The sequence below is a fragment of the Triticum urartu genome, chromosome 1A (genome assembly GCF_056163025.1).
Source record: "Triticum urartu cultivar PI428250 chromosome 1A, HENAU_Tu73, whole genome shotgun sequence".
Taxonomy (NCBI): Eukaryota; Viridiplantae; Streptophyta; class Magnoliopsida; order Poales; family Poaceae; genus Triticum; species Triticum urartu.
Window position 1 is genome coordinate 577,335,937 of NC_141873.1, and position 26,910 is coordinate 577,362,846.

Genomic DNA, 26,910 nt, shown 5'->3' on the forward strand with positions numbered 1-26,910 from the left:
TTTTGCCATGCTTGTTTGAACCTGTTAATGGATGAATTGGCCGTAGCTCAGTGCTAGACTTTTGTTAAGCATCTTGTGTGCATCCCTGCCATTTATTTTGGTGTCATGTTTGGATGTTGTAGCATGTTCATCTCATTGCATTTAGATGCCTACTTGCTGTAAATCGCAGACCGGTGTCATTTTTGTATCGCTTGCCATTTCCAAACCGTAACTCCGATTCCGGCGTTCTTTATATCGTTTTCAAGCGATTTCATCTCATCTTTCCAGTGGAACACTTGGTTTTCCAAGTTGAGGCCAGGTTCATGCAATTTCTGTCATATCTTGCATTTTGCATCCCGCATCGCATCCCGCATAGCATATCATCTTTGCATCATATTGTTTGAGTCTTGCACGTGGTTGATTGTATCCTTGTTGCTTGTTTGTCTTGTTTGGGTAGAGCCGGGAGACGAGTTCGCTAACGAGGAGCCCGTTGAGTTTGCTTTTGAGGATCCAGTCAACTCTGACAACTGTGCAGGCAAGATGATCATACCCTCGAAATCACTACTATCTTTGCTATGCTAGTTTGCTCGCTCTTTTGCTATGCCATTGCTACGATGCCTACCACTTGCTTGCAAGCCTCCCAAATTGCCATGTCAAACCTCTAACCCACCATTGTCCTAGCAAACCGTTGATTGGCTATGTTACCGCTTTGCTCAGCCCCTCTTATAGCGTTGCTAGTTGCAGGTGAAGATTGAAGGTCGTTCCTTGTTGTAACATTTATTTACTTGTTGGGATATCATTATATTGCTATGTTATCTTAATGCATCTATATACTTGGTAAAGGGTGGAAGGCTCGGCCTCTCGCCTAGTGTTTTGTTCCACTCTTGCCGCCCTAGTTTCCGTCATATCGGTGTTATGTTTCCGGATTTTTGCGTTCCTTACGCGGTTGGGTTATAATGGAAACCCCTTGATATTTCGCCTTGATTAAAGCTTTTCCAGCAATGCCCAACCTTGGTTTTACCATTTGCCACCTAGCATTTTCTTTCCCTTGGGTTTTGCAGACTCAAGGGTCATCTTTATTTTAACCCCCCGGGCCAGTGCTCCTCTGAGTGTTGGTCCACCTGTCAGCTACCGGTGGCCACCAGGGGCAACTCTGGGCTGGCCTACCCGTACCTAGGACAATCTGAGTGTGCCCTGAGAAAGAGATATGTGCAGCTCCTATAGGGATTTGTCGGCACATTCGGGCGGTGTTGCTGGTCTTGTTTTAACCTGTCGAAGTGTCTTGAATTACCGAGATACCGAGTCTGATCGGAACGTCTTGGGAGGAGGTCTATTCCTTCGTTGACCGTGAGAGCTTGTCATGGTCTAAGTTGGGACTCCCCTGCAGGGATTTGAACTTTCGAAAGCCGTGCCCGCGGTTATGGGCAGATGGGAATTTGTTAATGTCCGGTTGTAGATAACTTGAACCTTAACTTAATTAAAATGAATCAACTAAGTGTGTTACCGTGATGGCCTCTTCTCGGCGGAGTCCGGGAAGTGGACACGATGTTGGAGTAATGTTTGCACAGGTTGTCCTCTAGTTTCTCGCTCGTGCTTTGCCTCCTCTTCTCCCTCTCTTTTGCGAATAAGTTAGCCACCATATATGCTAGTCGCTTGCTGCAGCTCCACCTATATTTACCTTGCCTTACCTATAAGCTTAAATAGTCTTGATCGCGAGGGTGCGAGATTGCTGAGTCCCTGTGGCTCACAGATTGCTATTACACCAGATGCAGGGCCTGATGATTCCGCTCCAAGAGACGCGTACGAGCTCAAGTGGGAGTTCGACGAAGACTCTCAATGTTACTATGTTTCCTTTCCCGATGATTAGTAGTGGTGCCCAGTTGGGGGTGAACGGGACCGTTGTCGCATGTTGGGTTCTCTTTTATTTTGGCGCCGTAGTCGGGCCATGAGTGTTTGGTTGATGTAATGTTATTTATGTACTTGATTGACGTGGCGAGTGTAAGCCAACTATGTTATCTCCCCTTTTATTATCATATTACATGGGATGTTGTGAAGATTGCCTAACTTGCGACATATGCCTTCAATGCGATTATGCCTCTAAGTCGTGCCTCGACACGTGGGAGATATAGTCGCATCAAGGGTGTATATGCCTTGGCCGAAAAATGGCCCTTCGTTAAGGCGAATGAATTCTAGCATTCCGATAGGTCATCGAGTGGTTGACCAGTCTCACGCTATATCATGACAGTCAGTTTTCGGCTTTCTCTACTGAGGCGCTCGTCCGGATGAACCAGGGCACAATCGCAGTAGTTCTCCTGGTGCTACCTTAGCCGGTAAAGCGGAACGTAAGGCACCAAAACACAGGAGCCGGGCAAACCCAACATTTGACCAAAGATAATGATTCGGAGCTGATGCATATAAGGCCGAACTCGCGACACCGAACACTCCCTAAGGTATTCGGTCTTCATGGTATAAACCGGGCCGAAATAGTGCCGCTTGTAAGAAGCCCCTTGTGTCCAGGTACGTGCATTATTCTGATGTGACCACATGCCAAGACATCAGCATCCTTCTCAATGGTGCAGAGAATTCGATGGATATGTATCAACAAGAGACAGTAAAAAAGGTTTACGCAGGGTCTTAATCTAAAAAGAATCCTTGGAGCGGGTCCCTGCTGCACGTCTGCGCCTGTGTCTCCGTTGTGCCGTATCCTGGACGGGTGTAGCATGATGATTATCTGTAGAAGAGAGGAGCTTAGGTAAAAAAGTTGTCGTGCAAAAAGTAGTTTTTAAATAAACCATGTATAATTCAAAGTGAGTAAGAATTGCCACTTGTCTGCGCACGCTGAGCCCCTTGTATTTGTAATAGGGGTGTGATCATTGATCCGGTATAAATTGCATATAGCTGCACTGGACTCGTCTAACCGTGTGCGAGGTCGTGACGGCCTGCTAAATATGTTAGTTGGTGAGGCCGTTTTTAGTGTGCGGTTGTCAAGGCAGCGGCACGCTCTTCGGCGCGCAGGAATTGCTTAACATTTCCGTTCAGTGTAATGATGCCACGTGGACCGGGCATCTTGAGTGTGAGGGAAGCGTAGTGTGGTATTGCATTAAAGCAAGCGAAAGCTTCGCGTCCGACTAGTGCTTGATAGCCACTTTGGAACAGAGCGATGTGGAAGATTAGATGTTCGCTACGAAAGTTATCGGGGAGGCCGAATATAAATTTTAGTAGCAGAGAGCCCGTGCAACGAGCCCCTGGGCCTGGCGTTACTCCTTTAAAGGTAATATTGCTATGGCGAATTTTTGTTGGGTCTATCCCCATTTCGCGGATTGTATTCTGGTATATCAGATTTAGACTGCTGCCACCATCCATCAAGACTCGTGCGAAGCGGTATCCATCAATTACTGGGTTTAATACCAGGGCAGCCCATCCCGCATGCCGGATACTTGCTGAGTAATCACGATGGTCAAAAGTGATCGGTTGAGACGACCAGTGGCAGGACTCCGCGGTGACAGGCCTTTGGGCGTATTTTTCTGGGAGTGCCGTTTTGTTTCTTCCATTGATCACGTGCAACACGTTTACTGTTTTGACCTCTGGTGGAAATTTATTTTGTTCCCCAGCGTCTCCCTTGAGAGGCTCATCCTCATCTTCACTTGGTGTATCCTCCCCCTTGTGTACGGCGTTGAGCTTGCCGGACTGCTTGAAAACCCAACATTCTCTGTGGATATGATTGGCTGGTTTGCCAGGGGTGCTATGGACCTGACATATTTGGTCCAAAATTTTATTCAGGCTGGATAGTTCGTCTCTGCCGCCTTTAGAGGGTGGCTTCTGACCTGGCCGAGAGCTTTTGAATCTGGCGTTTACTGCCGTGTTCTTCGTGCTGTCTCCTTTGTTCCGGCGTTTGTTATCGCTGTTGTGCCGTGATTTCCTGTTTCCATCTCTAACTTCGGATGTACTGGGGTCGCTGGTGCTGCATTTGGCTAGCCAACTGTCCTCACCCGCGCAAAAGCGGGTCATGAGGCTTGTTAATGCTGCCATCGTTCTCGGCTTTTCTTGGCCGAGGTGTCGGGCAAGCCATTCGTCACGGACGCTGTGCTTAAAAGCTGCCAAGGCTTCAGCATCCGGACAGTCGACAATTTGGTTCTTTTTAGTAAGAAACTTGTTCCAGAGCTTTCGGGCTGACTCTCTGGGCTGTTGAGTTATATGACTCAAATCATCCGCGTCCGGAGGTCGGACATAAGTCCCTTGGAAGTTTGCCCGAAACGCGTCTTCGAGTTCTGCCCAGCTTCCAATGGAGTTTTCGGGGAGGCCTTTGAGCTAGTGACGGGCTGGCCCCTTGAGTTTGAGTGGTAAGTATTTGATGGTGTGGAGATCATCTCCTCGAGCCATATGGATGTGGAGGATATAGTCCTCGATCCAGACCCCAGGGTCTGTTGTTCCGTCGTATGCCTCTATGTTTACAGGTTTGAATTCCTTTGGAAATTCATGATCCAGCACCTCATCGGTGAAACATAGGGGGTGTGCGGCACCCCTGTATCTGGGTGTACCGCGTTGTTCGGATGTTATATCGTATGCTGGGGCGTGCTTGCGTGGTCCATAGATGGATCTGGTTGCGCTGTCCTTTTGGTGCAAGCCCTCGCGTGAATCGCTTATTGTCTTGTAGGTGGCATTGTTTGCCGCTCTATGTTGGTCGTGAGGTCGTCTATCCGGCCAGGTGGCTGTTTTAATTTTTGGTTGTGAGGGGTCTAAGGCCTCCTCATCGAATTCAGGTAGCAACTTCCGCTTTGGGTAGCTCTTGGTGGGGCGATTGTCGCCGTACTTCGCTGTTGTGTTGAGTACTTTACTCCATCTAATTTGGAGTGTGTCCTGCGCAGCCTTGAGCCTTTGCTTCTGCTTTTTTAGGCTCCTCGCGGTGGCAACAAGCCTTTGACGGGCATTCTGCTGCTCCGGGTGCCTGTGCGGCGTTGTGTCGTCCGGACTATTATATTTGACCGAATTTGTTTGTTCGGCTTGATTCTCCGTATTGCCATGGTCCGGCAGTGATTCACCCTGCTCCAACGTTGGGTCTGTGTGATCGTTATTTCTGGCGAGGCGGGATTTGGGGCGGCGCTTGCGCCGCCGCTTTGACTGCTTCTCGAGGGAACAAGCCTTCGGTGCGTCCTTCTGTTCCTCGTTGTCTTCTTTTGGTGTGTCCACCATGTATACGTCATACGATGAGGTGGCCTTCCAGTGCCCTATAGGTGCTGACTCATGTTCATCTCTTACATCGTCGTCCATACCGTCGATGTCATCGGAGTCGAGGTCGAGCATGTCGGTTAAATCATCGACAGTGGCTACAAAGTGGGTGGTGGGTGGGCGTCGAATTTCTTCGTCGTCCGCATCCTAGTCCTGTTGGCCATGATCCGGCCAGGGCTCTCCTGACAGAGAGAGAGACCTTAGTGAATTCAGAATGTCGCCGAAGGGCGAGTGCTGAAAGATATCTGCAGTGGTGAATTCCATGATCGGCGCCCAGTCGGATTCGATTGGCAGGGGCGCGGATGGTTCGGGGTCCGGAGGAGAGTCCGGCACCTTGGAGTCATGGGCTGCGCAGAGGATTATGCTGGTGTTCGGATCGATCGCCGTTGAGACTGCAGCCCCTGAGGTGGTGTCTAGCCACCCGTCCTCGATTAGCGCAGCTGGCTCCGAGCTAAGGGTCGGAGCTGATGCGGGTGCGGCCTCTGGGGTACCGTCCGATGGCAGAGCTAGGTCATACCCATCGTGACAGTGCGGCGCGCCCGGCTATGGCTCAAATTCGTCGAAGATCAAGTCCCCACGGATGTTGGCCGTGTAATTCAAACTTCCAAATCAGACCTGATGGCCAGGGGTGTAGCTTTCAATCTGCTCCAGATGGCCAAGCGAATTAGCTCGCAGTGCAAAGCCCCCGAATACGAAGATCTTTCCGGGGAGAAAAGTCTCACCTTGGACCGCATCGCTATCGATGATAGTAGGAGCCATCAAGCCTAACAGCGACGACACAGAGGAACTCGCAATGAAAGCACCAATGTCGGTGTCAAAACCGGCGGATCTCGGGTAGGGGGTCCCGAACTATGCGTCTAGGCTGGATGGTAACAAGAGGCAAGGGACATGAAGTTTTACCCAGGTTCGGGCCCTCTTGATGGAGGTAAAACCCTACGTCCTGCTTGATTAATATTGAAGATATGGGTGTTACAAGAGTAGATCTACCACGTGATCAGAGAGGCTAAACCCTAGAAGCTAGCCTACAGTATGATTGTCTATTGTGATTGTTGTCCTACGGACTAAAACCCTCCGGTTTATATAGACACCGGAGAGGGTTAGGGTTACACAAGGTCGGTTACAAAGGAGGAGATATCCATATACGTATTGCCTAGCTTGCCTTCCACGCCAAGTAGAGTCCCATCTGGACACGAGACTAAGTCTTCAACCTTGTATCTTCATAGTCTAACAGTCCGGCCAATGAAGATAGTCCGGCTGTCCGGAGACCCCCTAATCCAGGACTCCCTCACCCACCATATACCTTCCTCAAAACAGCCACCATACCTACCTATCATGGCATTTCCATAGCCATTCCGAGATATATTGCCATGCAACTTTCCACTGTTCCGTTTACTATGACACGCTCCATCATTGTCATATTGCTTTGCATGATCATGTTGTTGACATTGTATTTGTGGCAAAGCCACCGTTCATAATTCTTTCATACATGTCACTCTTGATTCATTGCATATCTCGGTACACCGGCGGAGGCATTCACATAGAGTCATATTTTGTTCTAAGTATTGAGTAGTAATTGTTGACTTGTAAGTAAATAAAAATGTGATGATCATCATTTTTAGAGCATTGTCCCAAGTAAGGAAAGGATGATGGAGACTATGATTCCCCCACAAGTCGGGATGAGACTCCGGACGAATAATAAAATAAAATAAAAAAGAGAGGCCAAAGAAGCCCAAATAAATAAAAAAAAGAGGCCATAAAAAAAGAAAAGGCCCAAATAAAAAAAATGAGAGAAAAAGAGAGAAGGGACAATGTTACTATCCTTTTACCACACTTGTGCTTCAAAGTAGCACCATGATCTTCATAATAGAGAGTCTCCTATGTTATCGCTTTCATATACTAGTGGGAATTTTTCATTATAGAACTTGGCTTGTATATTCCAATGATGGGCTTCCTCAAAATGCCCTAGGTCTTCGTGAGCAAGCGAGTTGGATGCACACCCACTTAGTTCCTTTTGTTGAATTTTCATATACTTATAGCTCTTGTGCATCCGTTGCATGGCAACCCCTACTCACTCACATTGATATCTATTGATGGGCATCTCCATAGCCCGTTGATACGCCTAGTTGATGTGAGACTATCTTCCCCCTTTTTTGTCTCCTCCATAACCACCATTCTATTCCACCTAAAGTGCTATGTCCATGGCTCACGCTCATGTATTGCGTGAAGATTGAAAAAGTTTCAGAACACCAAAAGTATGAAACAATTGTTTCGCTTGTCATCGGGGTTGTGCATGATTTAAATACTTTGTGTGGTGAAGATAGAGCATAGCCAGACTACATGATTTTGCAGGGATAACTTTCTTTGGCCATGTTATTTTGAAGAGACATAATTGCTCAGTTAGTATGCTTGAAGTATTATTATTTCTATGTCAATATTGAACTTTTGTCTTGAATCTTTCGGATCTGAATATTCATACCACAATTAAGAAGAATTACATTGAAATTATGCCAAGTAGCATTCCACATCAAAAATTCTGTTTTTATCATTTACCTACTCGAGGACGAGCAGTAATTAAGCTTGGGGATGCTTGATACGTCTCCAAAGTATCTATAATTTTTGATTGTTCCATGCTATATTATATTCTGTTTTGGACATTATTGGGCTTTATTATACACTTTTATATTATTTTTGGGACTAACCTATTAACCGGAGGCCCAGCCCAGAATTGCTGTTTTTTTTGCCTATTTTAGGGTTTCGCAGAAAAAGAATATCAAACTGAGTCCAAACGGAATGAAACCTTCGGGAACGTGATTTTCGGAACGAACATGATCCACAGGACATGGACCCTACGTCAAGAAATCAACGAGGAAGGCACGAGGTAGGGGGCGCGCCTACCCCCCCCCCCCAGGCGCGCCCTCCACCCTCGTGGGCCCCCTGTTGCTCCACCGACGTACTCCTTCCTCCTATATATACCTAGGTACCCCCAAACTACCAGATACGGAGCCAAAACCCTAATTCGACCGCCGTAACTTTCTGTATCCACGAGATCCCATCTTGGGGCCTTTTCCGGAGCTCCACCGGAGGGGGCATCGATCACGAAGGGCTTCTACATCAACACCATAGCCCCTCCGATGAAGTGTGAGTAGCTTACTTCAGACCTACGGGTCCATAGTTATTAGCTAGATGACTTCTTCTCTCTTTTTGGATCTCAATACAAAGTTCTCCCCCTCTCTTGTGGAGATCTATTCGATGTAATCTTCTTTTGTGGTGTGTTTGTTGAGACCGATGAATTGTGGGTTTATGATCAAGTTTATCTATAAAAAATATTTGAATCTTCTCCGAATTCTTTTATGTATGATTGGTTATCTTTGCAAGTCTCTTTGAATTATCAGTTTGGTTTGGCCTACTAGATTGATCTTTCTTGCAATGGGAGAAGTGCTTAGCTTTGGGTTCAATCTTGCGGTGTCCTTTCCCAGTGATAGTAGGGGCAGCAAGGCACATATTGTATTGTTGCCATCGAGGATAACAAGATGGGGTTTATATCATATTGCATGAGTTTATCCCTCTACATCATGTCATCTTGCTTAAAGCGTTACTCTGTTCTCTTGAACTTAATACTCTAGATGCATGCTGGATGGTCGATATGTGGAGTAATAGTAGTAGATGCAGGCAGGAGTCGGTCTACTTGTCTCGGACGTGATGCCTATATACATGATCATACCTAGATATTCTCATAACCATGCTCAATCTGTCAACTGCTCAACAGTAATTTGTTCACCCACCGTAAATACTTATGCTCTTGAGAGAAGCCACTAGCGAAACCTATGGCCCCCGGGTCTATCTTCCAATACTTAGTTATTTCCTTTGCCATTTATTTTACTTTGCATCTTTTATTTCTCTTTATCATAAAAATACCAAAAATATTATCCTATCATATCTATCAGATCTCACTCTCGTAAGTGACCGTGTAGGGATTGACAACCCCTTATCGCGTTGGTTGCGAGGATTTATTTGTTTGTGTAGGTGCGAGGGACTCGTGCGCGACCTCCTACTAGATTGATACATTGGTTCTCAAAAACTGAGGGAAATACTTACACTACTTTGCTGCATCACTCTTTCCTTTTTAAGGAAAAACCAACGCAGAGCTCAAGAGGTAGTAGGGGCCCATTGGTGTGGGGGGCCTGGGGCGGCCGCCCCTGCCCCCCTCAGGGCCGGGCCTACAGGATACAGTGACCAATGGTTAATTTATCTTGTACATTTTTCTATTCAAAGTTAATCCCTAAATAGGAGAGGATTTGCCTGGTTGATTCTTCCCATTATCTTGTAGATTTGTTTTTTGTCATTATATGTAGTGAACGTGTCTAGGTTCATCCTCCCGATAAATTTCATATTTTTAAGAGGAATTTATTATTTAAAGATTATATTATCTTTCCTATTCTCTTTACTACGGGTGGTATCCTCAATACTCTGATATTTTGTTTAATGGAATTTATTAGGATAAGCACGGCTTCATGCCATGTATCCATATAAATTGAGTATTTGCTAGGATCAAACACAAACATATGAACAGAGCATTGCATAGTGTTTTCTACTACTCTATGTGATCTTAGGCGATGGCAAATAATAGCATCCTCCAAGTATTCACAGTTTTTCTCATTGCGCAAGTTTGCTTACTCATGGTGATTGCAGCACCGGTAGCGCAGGCAGCTGGCAGGCTTATGCGACCCAATCCAATTTGCTGCCGTAAGGAAATCTTTTGTTGTGCATTCGGTGGCATGATGTCCAATGGAACTGTATCCTCCACCAATCCTTGATGTGTTGTTTCATTCTCCTCCGAGCTAGAAGCTAGGGCCTATAAAATATGCTTCAACATGGCCGTGTTGTTTCTTATATGTAATTTGTGTTACTAGTTTCAAGAAATATTATGTGTAAGCTATTTTGTTAATAAAAGTGGGAGGAGATTGTTATCTATGTTGTTTGCAATGTGCCGCAAAGAGATTTGAAATTATGTTTAATTTAGTATTTTGAGAGGGTCATATCATCCTATATTTTCATGGTTAAACACATGTTACGATAATAAAGGTACCATCAGTAGTTGATTCCAGTTTATGACTAAACATAGCAGTTTTTTACGACAGTTCACTTTTTCTTAAGGTGTCCTTGCTCTTTTGTAATTTTCAAATTTTGCATTTTCACCGGTGTTTCTTTTTTCTAGCCCAATTATGCTTTATCTCATTTTTAGCGTTCCTCCCAATGCCTTAAAGCATCTCCAGCCGTTGGTATCCCAGGGGGCTCAAAAAATCACTTCCTGGGGGCGACCCGGCGAAAAAGTCGGCTTGGGGAAGATTTGGTTCCCAGCCGCCGGCCCTAGGGTCGCCCCAGAAGGCGATTTTAATTTATTTTTAAGACATTCGGCTAAATTTCGGCAAACGGGCATAAACTTGGGCGACTTTAAAGAGTTTTTTACATAGCAAACTTAAAAAATAAAGGCCTAGTCTACAGGAAGAATGCGCTGAGCGTGGCGAAGTCACCGCCGTCGCCGCCATCGCCGTTGTCCTCGTCGTCGTCCTTCTCCTCCTTGATGTGGCCGCCCGTGTTGGACCCTTGCCCAGGGTCGCCCTGGCGGACCGGTGGCGGCGCGTAGTCGTCCTCGAGGATGACGACGCCTCCCTCGCGGCCGCGACGATGAGCGGCGAACTACTGTAGGGCGTGGCATTGGCGTTCTATCTCCGTCCACTCCCAGTCTTCGCGCGCCCACTTCAAGGCCGCCTCGTCGGAGAGCCCTGGCTCCGTCTTCACCACCGTGAGGCCTGGCTCCGTCTTGACGGCGGCGATCCCCGGCTCCATCTTCGGCCTGACGAAGCGGGGAGGAGCCGAGGAGGAAGCGCGACCGCCATCGTTGATACTGATGCCGGCCGAGCGGCGTATCGGCGGGCTCGGCCTTGACGCTGAGCAACGCCGGCGACCCGGAGTAGGAGGGAGAAGAAGATGCCGTCCTCCTCGGCATCCAGTGGCCGCCGCTACGGGGCAGGGCGGCAGGGTACCTCAAGGGCGGGTCGTTGCCACCCTTGAGGTACTCGAGAACGGCGTGAAGCGAGCAGCCGGGGCGCCCACCACAAGTGGCGCCCCTCGCTGTTCTTGGTGCCCTGCACCACCGGTGCCGCGTTGGTGGAGGCGAGCCGCCACGCCTGCCGGTGCTGGAAGTACACCGCCCATGCCTCGTGGTTGTCGGCGACGTACTACGAGAGGACCCGCTGCTCGTCCGTCAGCGACGCCCGCACGCGGTCGACCTCGACGGCGAAGTAGCCGGGGCGCACGTCGACGTTGGGCACCGGAGGAATGGGGACGCCACCGGTGCTGAGCCTCCACCCCCCCCCCCCCCCCCGGCCCTGCGCGCATGTCGAGAGGCGCCGAGATGTGGGCCTCGAAGAGCAGGTATGCTTCCCACTCGTGCAGAGAGCGACGGCCGAAGCCGTTGGCCGCCGCCCCGTTGATGTGGAATCGCTCGCCCATCGACATGGCGGGGAAGAGGGAGCATGCTTGGGGAGAGAGGGGGGACATCGGCGGCGGCTGCGCACGGGGAGAGAGGCAGAGCTCGGCGGCAGCCGTGGGCGGGTGTGGCCAGAGACGAGGGGGAGGCGTCACTTTTATAGCCGGGCGCCGTGTGTACGCGTGGCGGGAGGGGGGCGTTGCCGCGTCGCCCGTGAGGGAGCGCCGCCAATGAGGAATTAATGGAAGGCTGACCGGCGGCAGCCTTGGCATTGATTCCTCGCGAGAAACCGAGGCGTTTATGAGGACGACGAGGCGAGTGTCGCTAACTCGGCAGGCCCGCAGTTTGTTCGCGCCAAAATAGCTTGCCCTAGCGTCCCCCAGCGGGCTGGGTTCGGCTTGGGTCCGCCAGTGCCAGTTTCGGCCTAAACCGGCGAAAAACGGACTCCCGAGACACGACTGAGCCGATTTTGAGCGCTGGCGCGAAAAAAAACACCGAAGGGATGTGTTTGGGGCGCGATTGGAGATGCTCTTAACACCCAAACCATACATGTGTACCGACCCAATTTAGATGAGGAACAATTGTCAAGGCGTCATGCCTGCTCATGTATTTGAACACTTCGTTCAGCCGATTGTTTTTTCGCATTTAGAACATCTACAACCAGACTTACCATATCTCACACCCTATAGGCACGTCCGCGACAGTGACCAGGCAATTCATAATTTCCCGTGTCCGCAATCATGTATCTCATCTCTGGCACCCCGTATTTTATATAAAGTCATGCAATATAGTACGTAGATCACCGGACGGCCAAATTCGAGCTGGTTCAGCCGTGGGCTGAGTTCGAGCTCAAGGAAAAAACGTCGTTGTCACGGCGCGCGTTCATGCGCCAGGAAAACCACCGCGTCCACAGCTGCTTCTTCTTCCTTCTTTTTCTTCAGTGTGTGCTAGAGAGAGAAGTGTGCAGAGAGACGGAGAGAGGTAGAGCTAGAACCAGCTAGGCCAAGGGCTCGACACCAACATCTTGTTTCTCAATACACGCACCTCGTGAAGCAGAGCTCTGCGAGTGTTAGAATAAATCCGAAGCCATCATCAATCATTTAAGGACCAAGCAATCACACTAAGCGCGACACTAAAATTTGTTAACAAGATTCATCGATATGACTACATTTCTTGGGGCTGATTACGGGCACTCCTTCCCGTGACACCATCACAATACCGCACACCAGCCATCCGGGCAGCGGCACACGCCGCCGGCTCCCCCTTGCGTGCCTGTGCTATTATGTTAACATAGGTTACATCGTGTGTCTATCTCCGATATATATGAGGCCTAGGATAAGTGTCCTGTTAGGACACAACTCCTACCATGTCTACACACAGTCCAAAACCAAATCCAACTCTTGTATAATAATATTCGACACAACTCTAACAAACTCTACCTTGGCGAATATTCTTCACCACCTTGGATTCATCCATGCGTCGAACCTCCATGTACATTGGACTTGAGATATGCCATGAGCACCGCTGCTACTCCCAGACTCCATGTGACTCCACCTGCAACTGTAGTCCCTTCTCATCTTCTTCACAGTCAACACTCGAGCAAAATTAAGTTCCTCGTTACTCTACTTTGTGCTCCTAACTTTTGGAGAATCCGTTCAACGCCATCACACATCGACAACTGTCTGTGTGAAAGTGAATAATTCACATATTGGACGCCACATATAAGAGTTACCTGAACTGAAACATCACCGCTCTTTCTTGACTGCTTGTCTGAAACTTGAAGGAATTTCACCGTCGCCCTGTGTCACCCTGAGTCAAATTCGTAGTTTTCCCACCCTTCTTCCGGATAGTCTCTGGCATGTCCCACAGCTATAGCACTCCGCCTCCTTCTGTATTTGTCATCCGCACTTTGCCATGTGCACCGAAGACCACATAATATACGGTCATGTACTCTCTTAGCTTTTAACAATTTCACACTTTCCGCCACTTTATCAGATTCTTCATGGTCAACTCCTATCCATCAAGTAGCACCGATAGACCCAGTCATCAACTTGAATCCGATACTCGTCAACACTGCTTCAACACCCCTTGCACAATTTGTCTGACCACATGTCTGACCACCAGTGCCTTGCCCTGTCGTTGTGTCCCTTGCTTACCGCACGCCTCGTCGTTATCACCACGCCGAGTCTCTACTGTCCCGGTCGAGTCTCCTGGGTCACGAACCTACACCACTCAAACCCTTACCGCAGAGAACCACCGATCATCACCGACCGATGCCGAGTATCACGTCTCCATCAGACCATTGTGCCCCAGTCCGATCCACGTGTCTCTCGCTTTTCTTGCTGAAATAGGTTTCGACTCTCCATGCATTTACGCCATAGCCCCTCCATCAACACAGAGTGAAGTCGTCCATCAGACTCGAGCTCCACCATCAACATGACTCCATGTAGCTGGTTGTGCTACCCTGCGCCTGTCGACTTCAAGCTCTCATGTGTATACCGCCTTGAATCAACCCCGCGTAATAGTCTTGTCGAAGCCGCACAAGCCCTCAGGCCTGCATCACGTGTTTTCATGCCTCAGAAGTCGGTCACCATCAGCATCACGCTCCTATGTCATCGTCGCCGAAATCACCACCGTCTTTTGCATTGACCAACAACCCCGTTGATCCACAAGACTGTCTAGTCCGACCCAGCCGAAAAATATTCGACTGCAATCATCCTTCACCTTGCGTCGTGTCCGCCCCGCACTTCTTCGTGCATTGCTTGACGCCCTGCGCGCATGCATGATCCTGCACGACGGTACGTCAGTGCATGCGTGCCCTGCAGCTTATCTATGCTTGTTTGTAGCTTCCATGTACGCTTGCGCAACCACCAACCAGCTTGTGTGTTGGACCCCCTTTGTAGCTTCGTTCAACCACCTACGTACATCCTGGTGCACTCTTGTGCCTTTCATGCAAACCTGCCCATCGATGGATTCTTCTGCATATGATTTTCCTTGTCTTCATTTGCTAGCTTGATACTAGTGGCTTGAAATGATGCTCCCCTTTGGATTTGACATATTGGCCATCCCCGGTGGCTAAATTTCGTGTTTTGACCCTTTTCTTAAACTTTAGTGGGATCTGACCCCAGTTGAAAAAAAGTTCAGAATCTGATTCTTTTTCTACCACTATGGTCTTTAGTGATAGGGTAACACTGCCTACCACCGTGGTCTACACCGGTAGGATTTAACTGCATCATCACGTCGTTATAACATAAAAATGGCGGTAAGGTCTGCACCATCTTCGCGTTCGAGGCGACGAAGTAAAGCCAATGCCAAAGCGTAGCATGCATGTCTATTCCATTATTCAATGACATGTCAATCAGTGTGTAGGCTTTGCTCCAGTACAGTTGAATGAAAATTTACCACCACCGGTGCTGCACCCTGGACCTTGCTTAGCTTAGCTCGCTGCTTTATTGAAGCATCGGCTCTTCCTAAGAGCATCTTCAACGGTCGCATAAAAATTTCGCGCCCAATAAATATTATAGCGTGTCACTGTAGCATTTTTAATATGTCAGTACCAACTTTACTTTGGCAGGCGTCTAAAAACACGCGACTAAAAAGCAGACAATGCAAATTGTAAAGCGCGCGCAATTCGGCGCCCAAAATATGCTACACGCGATAGCGTTTTTCAACGCGCGTCTAAAAACTTTTAGCGCTACAGCTTTTGCTAAAGCTGTCCGGCGCCCAAAAAATAAATTTTTAGCGCGCGGAGCTTTTTTTGAAAGCTGTTGGAGATACTCCAAGACACCTCCCGCGCTCGCACCTAGCCTCCTGACCTGTTGCTGCTCCTTGCGCATGTCTCCAGTCCGTGGGTCTGCACGCTTTCCTGGCCTGCCCCGCACGTGTCCGTGCGATTAGCCAGCCTCATCGACCGAGCCGCCTGATCGCGCACACGCTACTGCGCTAAGGTTCCCACGCGTACATGCCTCACGCCGCCGCACACATCAATCTGCCTGCACACGTCCGATCTCGACGAGATCGCTCTTTTTTTTTCATGTGTGGCTGTCTTCCGATTGCTCTCTGACGCGAACGAAACTCCCGCCGCCAATCGATCTTTTCCGGTCGATCTTGACCACCGCCGATTCAATGAATTCTGATCCACCTCTAGATCAACAACCGCAACCTCAAATCAAACCTTGCTCATGATATCACTTGTTAGAATAAATTCGAGACTATTATCAATCATCCGAGGACCAAGCAATCACATTAGGCACGACGCCAAGATTTGTTAAAGAGGTTCATCATGATGGCTACATCCTCGAGGTATGGCTACAGGCGCTCCTCCTCCGTGACACCATCACAATACCGCACACCGGTCACCCGGGTGCCGGCACACACCGTCCCTTGCGTGCCTGTGCTATTATGTTGGCATAGATACATCGTGTGTCTACCCTCGATATATATGAGAGGCGTAGGATAAGTGTCCTGTTAGGACACAACTTCTACCCTGTCTACACACAGTCCAAAACCAAGTCCAACTATAACCTATCTCGTATAATAATATTCGACACAACTCTAACAACAAGAACCTCAATGTTCAACAACGAGGTTATGAGAGGATACTTGTCGCCTCGCCTCGCTACACCTCACACCAGCAAGTATGTATGTCTCATCTTTCATCAATGATTGTTCATTCGAGGAAATTAACAATAATAACAGTTTGATTGTCGACATGTTCCCACTCCCAGGTTGAACTTTACTGTCAATGCCAAGACATCAGACTGCACATTGTTGGCAAGGATGAATACGATGATGAGCTTCCTGACGAGGAGCCAGTGTTTTTGCCGGTTGAACAACCTGACCATAATACACCATACGCTTCCTTGACGAGTACAGGAGGATCTGCTCGTGGCTTGATGAGGTCGTTCAACCAGTAAAACGGCGACGATTGCCATCCACACTAGGCTTGGACATCGGGTGCTGCTACCCACCATAAAGGAAAAGGACCATGCAACCTTGTCAAGAGAGATATCATCGTTCTGCTTTAGAGTCTTGAGGTGGCGACATCTGCTCACTAGCCGCTCAGGTACAGTGAAATTGACCTCCCTCTGTAAGTATGAAAAACAAAAGTATAGACAAGAAGGATTCTGGAAAGTAACTTGTGTTCCAGGTCAAGTTCTCTCAAATTTCTATAGCATGGTGATTAGAAAGAAATTAGAAATTGAGGATAGGCGGTGAATTATATCTCAAAAGAGTGATGAAACAGAGATGAGGGAGAGATAAAGAGTATACCCTGACTTGATTGATTGCCATATCAGATTCGCATTCCCTGGCCTCCTCTTTATGTATCTTGCACTCTCTCGCACCTTCTTCCCCAATACACACACAAGGACACAAGGTCCTTCCTTGTGAAGCAGAGCTCAACTCCTAGAACCTCAACACGGGGAGGTCCTTGTCGTCCCGCCTCCATGTCTGTCTAATGTTTAAGGAATGATAGTTCGTTTGTTACAGAAACTGTAGTACCAAATACATCAACTAGGTGTGCGCCAACGTTACTGCTACCATGTTGTTTTGTCATTGTCTAATCTCCTTCCCCACAAGGCCGAGCAAATAATAATAGTAATATGATTGTTGACATGTTCCCAGGTAGGTCTTTATTATACATGCCATGATCAAATGCGTTGTATATTGTTGGGGAGGATGGATATGATGATGAGCTTCCCGATGAGGAGCTGATGTTTTTGCCGGTTTAAGTACACGAAGATCTGCTCGTGCCTTGATGAGGTCATTCAACCAGCAAACCAACAAACGACGGTGATCAGCGTCCAAACTCCAAACCAGGCTTGAGCTTCCAAGTGCTGTTGTCTGCCAAAAAGCAAAAGGTGCCATGTGAATATGAGTAATTTAGATATAATATATAATGATACTATTCATCACCTAGGGTGCAGAATAAGTTATTTTTCACCCAAGGTAATCTTACAATCATCTCATAACTAAATTACGTATATGAGTGAAACACAAAAGTAAAAATTATATGTCTTCCTGCATATATATGCAACATAATTAATCAAATTTGAGAACTAGTATGTATATGTGCAATTGAGAAAGATTTCACAAGTATCTACGTAGGTAGTCGACCAGGGTAGGGTGCTTGAGCTTAGTGAAAATATCGGATTAGAGAACTAACATGACTTTTTGGAGAAGAGTCGCGTGTGTGTCAACAAAATCTTAATTCTTTACAAAAGTTATTAGAAATGCAACATTTTGATTGGTCCACTTGGCTTCAGTTTCAACGTGCAAAAGAAATCATGAAATATTCTATGTAAGATTTTGGCTCTAGCCTTTCCAACCGTGTGATCACATAGGAAACATGAGAAACTCTAGCCCACACAAAGTCATCTCTCGCAAAATGTGCTTTTATGGGCCGAAAGAGAGGAACTAGATGTGTGATATCTCCCATATGGTAGATTTGTGTCCATATTCATCTTTCTATCAATCATATATTGAATTTGAGTATATATGTTCCACTCTATGAATAAATAAATAAATGAATTTAAGTATGTGTATCGAGGCAGTAAGGATATATTAGTTAAAAAAACTAGTCTTAGACAGACGAATGTTGTGACTATGTGTGCAACATCTTTTCTCATTACCACGAATGTTAAGAATATTGTCATATATTACTACATTTATGAAAACAAAAATTGCAATCTGGCATTGCTAATGCGAATATAAATTTCATAGTTTGTAAGAGACATGTAGTGTGATTTTATATATGCAACCAAGTTGGATAATATTTTGATTTGATTATTAAACAAAGCACTCACATATGACAAAACAAATCGTCAGCTTGTATTATCCATGGGACATGTCGACCCTAGCTTCAAATTCCAAAGTTACAAGATAGCACCAACTCAGCTAACTTTTATCGGAGTATACAATGCATAATATGTAGTAATGTACTTTGAACCGGGAAATAGTGTGAGGAATTGTGTGGTGATGCATAAGAGGATCAGACCCCCTATATTGTGTACCGCACCTGAATACAATATATGTATCTTTACTTATGTTTGTGTATTAATTGTAGACATCAATGGAAATCTCTTTGTCCTGCCAAGGTCCAAAAGTTGACGCAAACTGAGTGAGGCTTAGATGGTTAGGTTTCATGTGGTGGAACTAGCCCATCAGAGTTCAAGTCCTAGATTTGGCACTGGTGCTCATATTTTTTTGGATTTACGTTATGCTTTCTCGCGATGTACGTTCTGTGGGAGAAGATGTTTCTGTCAATTATGATTTACGAGGCGCCTGTAATGACTTCGTCAATCTCAAGATGCCATGCCGCCTTAGTATCTCAGAGGTGCTCATAGATGTAGTGTGTGTGTGCATGCGCACATTCATATGGGTGAATGTATATACGTGTATGTGGGCATATGCGATTGTACTGTGTTCACTTTTTTTTTACAAAAGTTGGCATCCTTAGACATCGTGTCATATATCTACAAGATACGATGGCTAATGGTGAATTCATCTTCTACAATTTTTTCATTCGTAAGTAATCCCTAAATACAAGAGGATCTGCAAGGTTAATTCTTCCAGTAATTATCAAATCCTGCAGATTCGTTTTTATATCCAATTCGATGGGCACTAGAAGTAGTGAACGTGTCTACATTCATCCTCCCATTAAATTTCATATACTTTTAGTAGGCATTTATTATTATTACTACTATTCAAGAAATATATTATCTTTCCTATTCTCTTTACTACCAATGATATCCTAAATATCGAGATATTCTGTTTTAATGGATTTTTTTAGGATAAGCACAAGCTTGATGCCATTGTATCTATATAAATCGAGTGTTTTCTAGGATCAACCACAGACATACCAGTGAAAGGAGTATTGCATAGTGTTCTCTACCGCTCTCTGTGAACTTAGGCAATGGCAAATACTAGCATCCTCCAAGTCTTCATTGTTTTTATCATTGCGCAAGTTTGCTTACTCATGATGATGGCAACACCGATAGCGCAGGCAGCAGGCAGGCTTATGGGATACAATCCAGTTTGCTGCCCTAGAGACATCTATTGTTGTGGGTTTGGCAGTGTGATGGCCAATGGAACTGCATCCTCCACCAAGCCTTGATATGTGGTTTCATTCTCCTCCGAGCTATAAGCTAGGCCTATAAAATATGCTTAAACGTGGTTGTGTTGTTTCATATATGTAATTGTGTTACTATTTTCAGGAAATATTATGTACAAGCTATTTTTCTAATAAAAGTGGGAGGAGATTTTTATATATTACCTGTCTCAATGCATATCTCTCTGTCTTGACAAGATCCAAAAGTTGGCATCCCTTAGATATTGTATCCTATATCTACAAGATACATTGACTAATTGTGAATTTATCTTGTACATTTATTATTTTCTATCCAACATTAACCCTAAATACAAGAGGATTTTGCTTGGTTAATTCTCCCCATTAATTATCATATCTTGTGGATTCGTTTTTATATCCAATTCGGTGGTCACGAGATGCAGCGAACGTGTCTAGGTTCATCCTCCCAATAAATTTCATATATTTTTAGGAGGCATTGATTATTATTATAAATAAATATATTATATTTCCTATTCTCTTTACTATTAAATGATATCCTCAATATTCAGATATTCGGTTTCAGTGGAATTTATTAGGAGAAGCACAAGCTTCATGCCATTGTATCTATATATATCGAGCATTTTCTTGGACCAAACACGGAGATACCAGTGAAAGGAGAATTGCATAGTGTTCTCTATCGCTCTTTGTGAGCTTAGACAATGGCAAATAATAGCATCCTCCAAGTCTTCATTGTTTTTCTCATCGCGCAAGCCTGCTTAGTCATGATGATGGCCACGCCAATAGTGCAGGCAGCCGGCAGGCTTATGGGACATGATCCACCCTGTTGCCCTAGGGACCCCTGGTGTTGTGGGTTCGGCCGCGTGATGGCCAATGGAACTGAATCCTCCACCAAGCCTTGATATGTGGTTTAATTCTCCTCCAAGCTATAAGCTATGTCCTACAAAATGTGCTTCAACGGTGGTTGTGTTTTCTTTTATGTAATTTGTGTTGCTAGTTTCAAGAAATGTTGTGTATAAACTATGTTGCTAATAAAAGTGGGAGGAGATTGCTATCTATCTTGCTTGCAATGTGCCGCAAAGAGATTCAAAAGTGTTTGCTGTAGTGTTTTTAGAGGATCATATCATCCTATATTTTAATGTTTAAAGACATGCTACGATCATAAAGGAACCATCGGTAGTTGATTTCAATTTATTACTAAACAAAAAAGTTTAGCCATCACATAGAGTAGCAATTTGTTGCAGACATGGACCAAATACCATATTAATTCATTTGTGCCATTGCATCACAGCATAACTGATGCAGAACCACGGAGCTAGTGTTATCGGCACAAGGTTTTTTTTTTGGCAGCCCGACGCTGATGTATTTGCTGGACCGTGTCAAAAAATCGTCCAAGAGTCGAGCAACTTAACCTCATGCATGTCCCCGCTCTCGGCCCTCGCCAAAGAAATCTTACTCAACCGAGCTTGTAAAACTACCATCCGCAAAACAAAAAAAAGAGCTTGTAAAACTACAAAGAGTCGAGCAACTTGCTAATCTATGGGAACACGACTGTCCGGCCGATTGTTTCATGGCAATGAGAGGGGGTGGAACTTCACTCATGTGTCACCATTCAAAGGATCTCATCAGCGCCAGTTCCATCAGGCTGTCCTCCTGACACGAGTGAGACACCTTGGGGTGATGAGAACGAGTAGAGCATGCACATCAGACCTTGGAGAAAATGCTCGGGTCGGGCGCGTTCGTTGTGTGTCAAACCTTGAACAGGGGTGCGCGTGTCCTAGTGCTGGTGGTGTGTTTATTGTGTAAGATTTGATCTGGTGGAAGCGTTCCTACTTCCGATGGGAGCCGCGTTGCGTTTATTTATGAGAGACAAGAAAAACCCCTGCCGTGGCATACAAGCTTACGACGATCGCTAGGATACATCGATGAGGAGACAGAGAAGGATACGAGAGAAGTTCAGATAGAGGGGTTTAGATTACAACAGGTTTAAACAGAATTCTAACACCCTCCCTTAATCTAAACTACCCTACATTCAAATTTCTCTTGAATTCCTCAAATGGCCTTGCTGAAAGAGCTTTAGTAAATCCATCTGTCAATTGATCCTTGGATGGAATGAACCGTATCTCTAACTTTTTCTCAGCAACTCTTTCTCGTACAAAGTGAAAATCTATCTCAATGTGCTTGGTTCTAGCATGAAAAACTGGATTAGCAGACAGATAAGTAGCACCCAAATTGTCACACCATAAACAAGATGTACGATGTTGCTTAATCCCTAGCTCATGAAGCAATGATTCCACCCAAATAATTTCAGCAGTTGCATTTGCAAGAGATTTATACTCAGCCTCTGTACTTGACCTTGACACTGTGGCTTGCTTTCTGGCACTCCAAGAAATAAGATTTGACCCAAAGAACACTGCAAATCCTCCAGTCGACTTTCTGTCATCACTACATCCTGCCCAGTCAGCATCAGAAAAAGCACTAACAAGTGTAGAATTCGAACGCTTGAACTGAAGTCCCAAACTCACAGTGTGCTTGATATATCTTATAATTCTTTTGACAGACGTCCAATGAGTGGAGCTAGAAGCATGCAAATATTGACAAACCTTGTTTACAACAAATGATATGTCTGGCCGTGTCAAGGTTAAATATTGTAAATCTCCAACAACACTTCTATACTTTGTACTTTCCTGTTCATTAAGTGGTTCTCCTTGATATGCCGAAAGTTGTTTTGAAGAAGACAATGGCGTGGGTGAAGGCTTCCAATCCTTCATTCCCATACGAGTTAGAAGCTCAGTAGCATATTTTTCCTGATTTAACATTATGCCATCTTGAGTCTTCTTAACTTCAATGCCTAAGAAAAAATGTAAGTCACCTAGATCCTTCAATGCAAACTCTAAACCCAAATCACGCAAGAGAGCATTAGTAGCATTCTGTGATGAGCTTGCAACTATGATGTCATCAACATATATGAGCACAAAAACCACTGTGTTTGCCTTATTATAAATAAAGAGAGATGTATCTGCTTTGGATGGAACAAATCCAAGATGCTTCAATTGTAAACTTAACCTAGAGAACCATGCTCTAGGTGACTGTTTCAAACCATAAAGAGCCTTATCAAGTTTGCAAACATAATGAGGTGTTTGTTTATTCTCATACCCTGGTGGTTGCCTCATATAGACCTCCTCTTTCAGAACACCATGCAAAAACGCGTTCTGAACATCTAGCTATCTAAGACTCCATCCTTTTGAAATAGCAATGGCTAGCACAAGTCTTATAGTAGCAGCTTTAACAACCGGACTAAATGTATCCTCGTAGTCAATACCATATCGTTGCTTAAACCCTTTTGCAACTAGACGTGCCTTGTACCTATCAATGGAGCCATCTGCCTTTCTTTTTATTCTATAAACCCATTTGCAATCAATAATATTTTTACCTCTCTGATTCGGTACCAAGTGCCATGTCTTGTTCTTCATGAGTGCACCATACTCTTCATCCATAGCTCTTTTCCACCTAGGATCTCTAAATGCATCATCTAATTTTGCCGGTTCACCTGAAATACACAACATGCCATATGATATTGCGCCATCCGTTCTCTTTTTAGGATTTCTAATACCTTTTTGAAGTCGAGTCATGACTCGTGTAGCATCAGGTTGTGGCCGTGCTGAATTTTGCGCAGAACATGAACAGATTGTCTAGATACAGAAGATCCCGGAGAGCTCTCAGAACTTGCCGCAGACGATCCAGTGGCCTCTGGTGTGGCGGCCGTTTCTTCTGTGGTCGCAGAGTCGGCAGCCGCATCTGATCCGAACCCTGGCGCGGTCTGCTGCATGTGAGAGGGGCGCTCCACAGTGATTGGCTGCATGCGTCGCAGCTGCATGCGCCCGCGCCCCTGACTGGCGGGCTCCTGATCCGAGGCAGATGCGCGCCCGTGATCCGAGGAGGATTCCCGCACGAGCGTAGCAGGCGCCGCCAGATCGCCCTCGAATACTGCGCCTGCTCCCTCTTCTTCTGGCACATGAAATAACGGAGCGTTTTGATCAATTTGAACACCGTTTTCTGCCCCGTTTTCTTCAGAGACCTGCACACGTACAGAAGAAGCACTGTTTCCAGGAACATTATCATGGTGGTTAGTACAATTGTTATATCCCCCTTGATCAAAACTAGGAGACATGGATGGAAGGAGAAGTATTTCTTGACGAAGGAGGGCACCGGCATTGGGATGAAGAGATGCAAAAGGAAATACTGACTCGTCAAACACAACGTCTCTGGAGATATATACTCGCCCCGTAGAGATGTCAAGACACTTGACTCCTTTGTGCATAGGGCTATAGCCTATGAAAGCACATTTTTTTGAACGGAACGCAAGTTTGCGTGTGTTATAAGGCCGAAGGTTGGGCCAACAAGCACATCCGAAAACTCTAAGAGACTTGTAATCTGGTGAAATACCAAAAAGACGAGTAATGGGATTCTCAAAGTTGATGACTTTGCTAGGACGAATATTTATGAGATATGTGGCAGTAAGAAAAGCTTCATCCCAAAATTTTAGAGGCATGGAGGCGTTTGCTAGCAATGCTAGTCCAACTTCAACAATATGGCGGTTCTTGCGTTCAGCAGACCCATTTTTTTGGTGAGCATGGGGACGTGAGACATGATGAGAAATTCCAATATTTTGAAAGAAAGAATTTAGTTTCTCATACTCACCACCCCAGTCGGTTTGCATGGCGAGAATTTTGGAATTCAATTGTCGTTCAACAAGGTTCTGAAAATTGCTAAAGACTTGAAAAACATCGGATCGTTTCTTTAGCAAATAAATCCAGGTAAACTTACTATAATCATCAATAAAGCTCACATATTATGAAAATCTTCCAACTGAGGTAGGGGCTGGTCCCCATACATCTGAGAAAACAAGTTGCAATGGGGCAGTGGAAATACTAGTAGAGATAGGATAGGGTAACTGATGACTCTTAGCTTGTTGACAAGCATCACAAACTGACTCAGAACTAGGCTCATAAGAGAGCTTATTTTTATTAAGGACATGCTGAACTATAACTGAAGAAGGATGACCCAACCGACTATGCCACTTTGCCGAAGATGGTTTGGTGACACTCCAAGCTTGTTTATTTGACCATGATGAAGATGATGATATGAGTGGATATAAGCCTCCCTCACACTTTCCTCTAAGGATGATTCTCCTCGTTGCCAAGTCCTTGACCACAAAAGAGTAAGGGTAAAAAGTTATGAGAACATTATTGTCGAGGGTAAAGCGATGAACAGAGACAAGATTCTTGGATGTATCAGGGACATGTAGAACATTGTTTAGATGCAAGTCTTTTAAGGGGGTTTTAGCAATTGAATTTCCAACATGGGTAATGTCCATACTTGAACCACTTGCCGTGTGCACTTGGTCACCTCCGTGGTATCTTTCCCTCATCGTCAACTTGTCAAGCTCCCCTGTAATGTGCTCCGTAGCGCCAGAGTCTGCGTACCAGTTGGTGTCAATCCCGTAGGAGTTTGTGACAATGTTGGCCTTCTTTTCTTCGTGATCCTCATCATACCGATGCCAGCAGGTCCTTGCGCCGCCGGGGTGATGCTTGTAGCAGATCTGGCATTCGGGATAATCCCGTTCTTGCTGTTGTGGCTGCTGTAGTTGTTGTCGTGGGCGTTGCTGATGGCCGCCGTAGCCGCCACCGCGAGCAGAAGAATAGGAGGGGCGGTCACCGTGATCACCACGGTCGCGCCCCCCGTTTCCTCGCCCACGGCCACCTCTTGGTCTGTACTGCCCACGCCCTCTGTAAATAGCATTGGCAGAGGAGCGAAAGCCGCCTGGTCCATCTCCTAGCATCTCCATCCTCTGGTCGAAGGCAGAGATCTGCGAGAAGAGATCATCAACCGTAATAGAACTCTTGATGGCGCCAACTGCTGCTACAATTGGATCATAATCCGATCGAGTCCAGCCAGGATGTAATCCACCATCTCTCCATCGGTTACTGGACGACCCGCTGCAGCGAGTTCATCACCGAGGCTCTTCATCTTGGCGATGAATGCATTACTGGACATGTTGCCCTTCTTGGTGTTGGAGATTGCAATCCTCAGATTTGTTATCCGAGACTGAGACTGCACAGCGAACAAGGTAGTAAGGGCAATCCAAACATCATGGGTATTCTCCTTACCGATGACTTGTGCGAGAATCTCCGGGGTCGGCGAATTGAGCAAGTAGCTTAGGACCTGCTGGTCCTTTGACAGCCACGGACCATATAGAGGATTAGATTCTATGGCAGTGGTCTTGTCCGCCTTGGTGACTTCCACCATCTTCGGTGGTGCGGCGTCGCTCCATCAAGGAGGCCGGTCACTTGCGCTCCACGCAATGCCGACATTACTTGCGCCTTCCACAGGAGGTAATTTCCCCTTGCAAGCTTTTCTGTTGGAGGTGTGCCGAGGTTGAGGATGACGGCGCTTGAGCTTGCGGCCATGACGAAGATAGGGTTTCTGGTTTCTGTGTTGCTAGATAGAAGGGAAGAGGCTAGCTCTGATACCATGTAAGATTTGATCTGTGGAAGCGTTCCTACTCCCGATGGAAGCCGCGTTGCATTTATTTATGAGAGACAGGAAAAACCCCTGCCGTGGCATACAAGCTTACGACGATCGCTAGGATACATCGATGAGGAGACAGAGAAGGATACGAGAGAAGTTCAGATAGAGGGGTTTAGATTACAACAGGTTTAAACAGAATTCTAACATATTGAGGTTCCTGGTCAAGCTCTGGTTTACTTTCCTCGTGCATAGTCGTCGGTGTTGTTTGAGATGGGCGCGGTATGATGCATAGGAATCTTCGGGTGTAGTTTAAAGCCTCCGATACTGCACAACCTTCAGATAAGGCCTCCATTGCCAGAGGATCAGCAGCATGCTCATACCATCTCCCCTGTGCTTGAATCAATCTCCCTGCATGGTCATGTACATATATACATGTAGGCCCTGACATACGGAAGGTTGCACCAATCCACTACTCTCTCCACGCCACCTTATTATTGCTCTAAAATCATGGAAGCAACTTTTTGTGACCACTAACACCTAAACCAGATTAGTAAGCCATGAACTCGAATGTAGAGCTGGAACTTGGTCGTTGTTCAGT

General features: G+C 46.1%; 1 pseudogene; it reads right to left on the reverse strand.

Annotated features, from left to right (window-relative positions):
* Positions 1–21,802: 21,802 nt before the first annotated feature.
* Positions 21,803–26,155, reverse strand: LOC147992969 (uncharacterized; annotated as a pseudogene).
* Positions 26,156–26,910: the final 755 nt, after the last annotated feature.